Here is an 8,815-nt window from a genome sequence, read left to right on the forward strand (position 1 = left end):
ACATATTTGCATTTAAAATGTAAAAAAAATCATAGATATACTTTTCATTAGCATTCTAAATAGAATTAGATAATGAGATTTATTGAATCTTTTACATCAAACATTTTTGTCTAAAATCCCTTTTACAATATTCTCCTATGGTTGTGCTTCCCTTTCATTTCTTTCATTAATTAATATAATTACACAACAATGCCCTTTTGGTGCTTACATGGCTATGGTACATTTCTTTTAATTTACCTATAAATGATATGAAATAAAATATCATCAACAAATTTTGAGAAAAAATAAAAGTAAAACCATAAATAGTACCTCGATAAAATTTTCTACCCATATATGTGGACCCACAAAGGTCCAATTCCTCATGCTAGGAGATAGAACCAAAGTCCACACAAGATATACAACTTTCTAGGATTGTGATTTATCCCTTTCAAACACATCCAATAGAAAAAAGAAATAAAATACAATAATAATAAATACTACAACACAAGAGTGAGGGTATCTAGAGTGTACGCTAAGTGATTTCATTGCATAGTCCCTTCTTACTTGAATCCTTCCTAGCAGTCATGAAACCATAGTGCTAAATCTCAAGTTTTCTCCTACTAGTTATGCATTACCGTAGTACTCCAACTAGACATGTGCAAACTATTAATATATTACATCTTGTTAATAAATTTTACTTTTACCATTCTCTCTCATATCATTTAAATTTATATTAAGGTTTTATTACTTATAACTCTCCCAAAGACAATATCCTAGCAACATCATGGCCCTGGTATCTATAGTGGGATACTCACCTAGTGTATCAAGTCACCCTACAAAGCCATCTAGGGTACTAGGATTCCTTAATAAAACATCCAACCAATATGTCTGAGGAGATTTCCTATGATCCACATCTATAGGACAATTCCTAACCCTAAATATATGTAAGAAAAAGGGCAACAAAAGATAGCATAATAAGGTACTCTTTTTGAAGTGCATATTTATCAATAACCAAAATATGAAAACATAAAGTCATGAGCCAAAAAAAGATTTGGGATGAGACAAGCAATAAAAAAGGTTAGAATTCATCAATTTTGAGGCATAAACTCATACAATAAAGTACTAGTTACTGTATGATAAAACCCTGAATACTAAATAGTAAAGTGCATACTCATATGATGAAATGTTGGTTGCGAAATGATAAGGTGTCAAAAATGGCTAATCTAGTCTAGAAACTTGTATGACAATCTCCTTGTAAGTATACAATAAAATTCTAATTAGTATAAAATAAAATTCACCTCTTATCATCTTGACTCATATGATATTGTGGGAAAGAAAAGTAATTTTTTCCATATTGATCTTTTGGTTAGAATTGGGCTTGAAATAAGTTTTGGGATAGAAACTCAAGGTACACTTTAGTGTCAACCTTAATTTTCTTTACCAGATCATCCATCATACCACTTTCAAAACTTATATCAATCTCAAAATTAAACATAAAGAGATGGAATGGTAATATTAAAAAAACACTTTCCCATGTGCAAAATAGAAATCAATCATATCTATGTCCAAAATTAAGAATTGAACAACCTATTTCACCCATCCTAAACCAACATAGGGAAACTTTCCAATCAAATAAGTTACACTTATTAAGCCCACTAGAAGTCATAGGAGAACATACACATACAAACATTGAATGAATACATAAATACATACATATAGATACACACACACACACACACACACATACATATACATATAAATAAACATATATGTATACATACACACATGCATATATACATACATACAACAATCACACACACACACAAAATAACAACAAAGACATGGAGGAGTTCTTCCTTTTCTAGACAGTACATAGCGTTTTATGAAGAATCCTCTTTTAAATTGACTTTTCCTTGGACCTTCAACCTCTAGTCAAGCCTTCTAACTCCTCTTAGATCCTCTAACTAGCACTTCCAATTCACTTAGGAATATCAAAACTGGACTTCTACTTGCTCCTAAAATTTGGTAGAGAATAAATAAAACTTCCAAAGCAAGGCTTAGTTTTTCTAGTCACCTATCCCTTTTCCCAATCTCCTGCAACCTCCCTATTTATAAATCTTAAATGGTTGCATATGTTGAAAAACTTTCTTCCCATGAGTAATAGTTCAACCAAAGTTTACATGTATGTATTCAATAACTAAATAATTAATAATGTGTAATATCCTAAAATTGGTCTCCTAACCTTAAATATCAATCGACAATCATTAAAAGTCCTTACTCATTAGGCATTTCTAGTCATGTTTCTCTACTCGATCTAAGTATCAATTGCATAAAACCATTAAATTGCACTAATCATGAAACACCATTTAATTCCTAGGTATCGACATAAATTGGCATATAAACCCCTTCAATTGATTAGTTTAATCTAAAGTCCTAAAACTTTGATGTAGGAGCATCTTGCATTACAAAAATAAAAAAGGGTGTGATTTAAAATTTAAAAACAAAAATGGAGAGAGAAAGTGAAAAATTTGGAGGAAAAAAATTTTAAAAAAAATAAAAATGGAAAAATGGAGAAAAAGGCTTTTTCATTTACTAAGGTGCATGGGTGGCATAAAAAGAATATGAGAAAAATAGTTGTCATTTCATTTATTTAGGTGTGTAGGTGGTGTTTTAGAAGTTTTTGGAAAGTTCCTTAAATCATGCATTTAATATTTTTTCATGATTCATAAAGGAAATGTTATTTTATAACTGGGCCACATGGTGGTGCTTAGTTTTTATTGAGTGGGCATCTAATAATTGCCTCTGAGACAATGTTAGAAGGTTTCACAATCTTAGGTAAATCAACAACTATAACTGTTGTAGTGACCTTCACAATGTTATCAAAGTTAATATGAATAAAGATCATATGTCATAACTAATTTTCATCTACTTAGAAACCAAACATGTCATCTCAATAGGGTTCAAATGATAAACATTACCTCTTGTTCATGTACCAGTACCAATCAATGTGTCATTCTTATCCTTGATAATCCAAGTCTTCTTTGTTAACTTAAATTGATATCCCTTATCAACAAGGTGTCCAACACTCAAAATATTATGTTTCAATCCATCCACAAATTAAAAATCCTTAGTGTTAGTATCTCCATCAAGAGTAATAGATCATTTTCCTTTAATGTGACATGTTTCATTATTTCCAACTCTAACTATTCCTCCATCATAACTATTGAATTCAACAATTTTTTTCATATCTCTAGCCATATAATGGGAACAACCACTATCAATAATCCAATTAGACTTTTTTTTCTCCACATGTGTTCTAGGAGCATCGATCTTGGTTTTTGTAGACCCAATGTTTCATGTAGTTAGGGTCATGTTTGAGGAATATTGGTGGACCTTTTCCTATCTGTGCATAAGGATTGAGTGATTGTATTGGAGTTAGTGTTGGAAACTACAATTGGAATAATTTTTATGTTGTTATTGATGTCAAACCTTACTAGTGTGACATTTGCTAATGATGTAGAGTGCCATATTAGTTGATTGATGAAGATGATTTGAAAAGAGAGACAACTAGATGAACTAGTGTAGTTGTTAAGTAAAGAGGAGAAGGTATCATGAAATTACAATGAGAAATTAATCAGTTAGTCTTTGAAAAGATAATGTTTTGTTTAATCATTATATGGAGTGAAGAAGACAATAAGTTGAGTAAAAAACCAAGCTTGGCTGACTAACAACTTTACTAGGTCAATAAAGCACAAGATTAAGGAACTTAAGAGATAGTCAAGCAAGTAGTATCAGTCGAGTTATAGTTATGTCTGAGAAAAATGAAGGAGAAAATTGAAGAAGTGACTGAGCATAGTGAAGACTGAGTGATTCAGTGTAAGCCAAGAAAGAAAGAAAAATAAAAACCAAGCTACCTAGTGATGATTGAGAAGAAGAAAACATTGATGACCAAGTGTCAACATTCTAACAGTTTGTGAAAGAATCAAGATTTGAGGCTAACATGGTTGAATTTTTGGATTGGTCAAAACATCTAAATGATAAGGAATGATGAATTTGCATATTTAATGCACAAATTGAGTTTTTTTAAAGCTATCTAAGGTGAGGATTCAAGGATAAGTTTCTAATAGTTTTAAGAAAGGAATAAGAGGACAAAATGATAGACAAAATAGATGAATCTGATCAAACCCAAAGATATATGATAATGTTTAAGTGGAAAAATATCAACGTTGCCTATTTAAGGGGGGAAAAGAGATGTTTTAGGTGGGCTGGTTCATTGTTGATTGGAAAACTTGTGAAGAATAGAGTAGCAGAGGAAAAAGTGAGAAGATTGGTGAAGTCTGATTTCTTGAAGGGTTGTCAAATAGATCAAAGATGGAGAGTATAATGAAGTCTATTCAATGAACCAACAATTGAGCCAAATGGAGATATGAATTTGTAAAGTGAGTTGTATCTTGACATATCAAACCTAATTGTTATGTTATAAACATCATCTAATCAAGGTGACATTCTAATGGAATGATCCAAAGTCCTCATAGGAAACTTCTATTAGGGTTATTAAATCCTTTAACAAGGTCACACTAAATAATATGTTTTAAAACCTTTAATAGGGTTGGCTCTTAACCAAGCCCACTTTAGAAGACTAAATAGTGGTAGCATGTTACTTGGTGGGTTTTTCCAAAGTGGGTTTTGACATTAAATCTTGGTGTCATATGTGTGTGAATGTTGTTTTGTGATGTGTGCTATTTACTATTGTTCTATTAGTCAACATATATTGAACTAAGAGATTGTGACAAATGAATAAGTTAAGTTGCTAATAAGTTGATATATTGACTGAGTGATTTAATATGATTAATTAAGTTTTTTGAAGTTGTTAAAAGTTGAATTGGTACATCTAGATTTGAGGATAATTGAATCACCCCCCCAGTTCTAAATATTCTAACAATTGGTATTAGAGCTTTGGTGCTTGTAACAAAATTTTGAAGGGACATAAGTTGAAGATCAAGATGTACAAGAGAGAGGTACCTAAGATGAACAAAGAGAACTTTCCAGCATAAGAACGCTTGATGCAATTATATTTATCTGGAGTTAGAGATTCTGCATTATACTAATTGGACATTGAATATACTACAGTACCTAGACCCATGACTATTGAGAAAATAAAGGAGAAGCATGAACACAATAAAATGATGATAGATTTGGCTTCTTCCCTAAGTTATATTAAATTTGATGATGTAAAGGATTGCACTACTACAAAGAAAATGTGGGATAAGTTAGCACAAATTTATGGAGGAGACAAAAATGTGTTAGGCACTGAAGTAGAAAGTTTTAGGGGCAAGTTTGATGACATGAGAATGAAATAATGAGAGACTATTACACAATATTGTGGTTAATCAAGGAGGTTGTGAATTCTATTAGATGAGTTGAAGATGACATATCTGATGAGACTTTGATAATAAAGGTATTGAGGACTTTACTTCCTATCTATACAATTAGAGTATCTACAATTCAAGAACTAAGATGTACACCTGGAAATAATTTGACATTGGATAGTCTAATTGGTAGACTCATTGCACGTGACTTGTTTAATTTTGATAACTATACACCTTCTACTATTGAATTTTCTTTCAAGTTTCAACTAACCCTTGATGGATCTAAAAGAAAGAAAAAGAATAAGCCTATACATAATAATAGTGAATCAGATGATGACCTTGATGAGTTAGAAGAATTATTGGCAAGAAGGCTACCAATAGGAAAAGGCAAATACAAAGGTAAAATTCCTATTATTTGTTTTACATGTAAAATAGTTGGTCATATTGTTACAAGATATCCTGACATAGACAAGAAGGAAGAAAGGAAAGAAAACAAAAAATGAGGAAGGAGAGACCAAAGAGACAATTGAAGCAGCAAAGACTACAAAGGACAAGGTAAGAAATCCTATTACATAGCTGAAGAAGATGGTTCAAATAGTGATACTGATGAAAATGACAAAGAAGTTATTTATGTTGTAGTGAAAGATGAATTTGATGAAGATGAGAAAAATACTCTAATCTCACATGTGAATAAGAATGGAAGATGGATAATTGATAGTATAAGAATTTTCCTTAGGGCAAAATTGACCCAAGACCAAGGAACTCAAACACAAGCACAACAGTAGACCAAATAGAGAGTATGATCAAAATGATGATATATTCATTCAATATGCCATATGCAAATACACTAGGAATGCCTGTATATAAAGGCCTTTGGAGAGTTTCTAGAATTCATAAAAGTTAGCAACATGATAAGTCATACAACTAGGCACATGTCCACTAGATATGGGTTATTCTCCATTAAGCACAGAAGTAAGTGCAATGATGAGAGGATAAGAATACAATGGTGTAGCATGAAAATCAGTGGTGTACACAACATATGCTAAATTAGGAGTGTGAATAACTGTGTTTTCTACATGAAAACTCAGTGAATGATGAAAACTCCAATGTTGTAGACACCATGTGCTAAATTAGAGTTGCGTACATTTGTGTTGTTGACATGAGAGTACACAAACTCCTAAGAGTCTCACTTGAATAAATAATAAAATAAAGAAAAATAATAAAATAATGCATTAACCTAAGTAAACTTAAGTAAAGTATAAATAGTAAATACTTATTTACACCAAGAACCCCCCTTAAGTGCAACTTAAGCTTATGAAATCTAGGATGAAATGCACAATGGGTCGCAACTAATGGGCCATGTACATAATGAAATGCAATCTCTCATAAAGTGGAGAAAGAGGGAAAACCTCGTGGGAAAAACCTTCCCCCAAAAAGAGAGATGAAAAACACATATGATGTATGGATGGATGGAGTAATCAAGACCCACCCATTATGAAATACATCCAATATATACATAAGATAAAAATGAGAAGAGGAAGAGAGACATTATAGGCTCCCCCCCCCCCCCCCCCCCCAAAGAAAAATGCCTGCTAATGACTGCTACGATCAAGAAGCTGATCCAAGACTGTAGAATGGTGTTCCTACCCTTAGGAAGAAACAAGGCCAAAGGTACAAATGAGACACTTTCATTGTGCATGGAAAGAATCCCATTGATAAGTGATGTCTCTAAAACATGCTCATCTAGCTAAAGAACCCATCTCAAAGAATTTTATGTCTCTGTAATTGATGAAGAACCCCTCTACAACTACTGATCATAAGTATTGACAATCACTTCAACCTATAACAATTGATCATGTAGAGAATGAAAAAGAGGGTCAGATGGAGCCCTCGAGAAAATTGAAGAAGGTGTTTTTGCATCAAGAAGAAGAGGTAGATCATCAATAATGTCCCCCAAATCTATCATTGAAGTTGGACCTAGAAGATTGGATGTACCCTACTATGTTGGACCTATCACTGTGGCTACATATGCATGTGGACTAAATTGATGTAGTGACCTCTCGCTACAATTGTCCATAGAACCCCACATGTCTGAATCTGTTGAAGCACTATCACTAGTGTCATTATTAGTTTCGATATGATATGATGTATGGAGATGATTAAAGGACAAGCTTGGTGAACTTTCCTCAAAGTGTACATCCTTCTCCACAAAAAATTGATGTGTCTCTGGATACAATAGTATGTATGCCTTCACATCATCTTCATAACCAATGAAAGTACAAGGTCAAGGTGACTCTGCCTTGCATCCCCTGGAAGATATCTTTGCCCATGCATGCAGGACAACCAAAGACTCTGAAGTGTGTCACAATAGGTTTTCTACTACACATGCCTCAAAAGGAGTTTTTCCATGTAAGGCTAGATGAGGAGACCTGTTAAGAATGTGAGTGGCACTACTGATTACTTTGACTTTTAATGATGGATCTAGATACTTGGCTTGTATCATGAAACTTGCCATAGACTTAAGAGTACAGATCCTCAGAGCTACAACATCTGTCTTATGCAGACTGAATGCTGGCAAAGCCTGAAGATCAATGCCCTCAAGTCTGCAAAAGTCTTTTAGTCTTCTATTCACATCTCAACTTCCATTGTCCATTCTTAGAACTTTAATGGATTTCCTAGATTTCTATACTACATGAGTCTTGAAGGCTAGAAACTTGTCCAACACTTCATTCTTATTATGAAGAAAGTAGACCCAAGTGTATCTTGAAAAGTCATCAATGAAGGTAAGTATGTAGTGACCTTGGATGACTACAAAAGGACCTGCTATTACCATGTGAACCATCTATAGAACACCTAGTGCTCTTGTGTAAGTTTCTCTCTGGATGCATATCCAATGAATTTTTTGAACATTCACCCTTAGAAAAATTTATTTGGGGTAGACCTTTGACCATTTTGTTTGTGCAAAGTTGCTAAAGGCAGTAGAAGGAAAGATGTCCATAACACTAATGCCATAATTGCATTTGAGAATTTTATTGAGATAACAAGGCCTTTGAAGGAGACTTGGGCACAAAATGGGAGAAAGAGTATAACCTTTTGTCATGATTCACTTTCCCCACTACAACCAATGAGTCATCTTTAAGACTATGCACCTATACTATTTTGGAAGGAACTCAACTCTATGTCCATCACCAAGGTGAGTGATTTGGTAGATTGATAGGAGATTTGAAGTTAGGTTTGGAACATAGAGAACATCTTGAAACTCTCAATTTTCCATTTCCACATTTCCTTTTCCTTCAACTTCCATTTTGGTATTATCTCCCACGAAGATGTGTAGTACCTTAGATCGCTTCATTGAAGAAAAATCTTTTTTTGAAGAACCCATGTGATATGAGGCACCTGAGTGAAGTATCCATTCCTTTAAGAGTTTGAATTAGCCATGAGTGCTTGCCTGTTGCCCTTTGAATCTG

The sequence above is a fragment of the Cupressus sempervirens genome, chromosome 2, assembly GCF_028749045.1.
Source record: "Cupressus sempervirens isolate cs-2001-9-10 chromosome 2, ASM2874904v1, whole genome shotgun sequence".
Taxonomy (NCBI): Eukaryota; Viridiplantae; Streptophyta; class Pinopsida; order Cupressales; family Cupressaceae; genus Cupressus; species Cupressus sempervirens.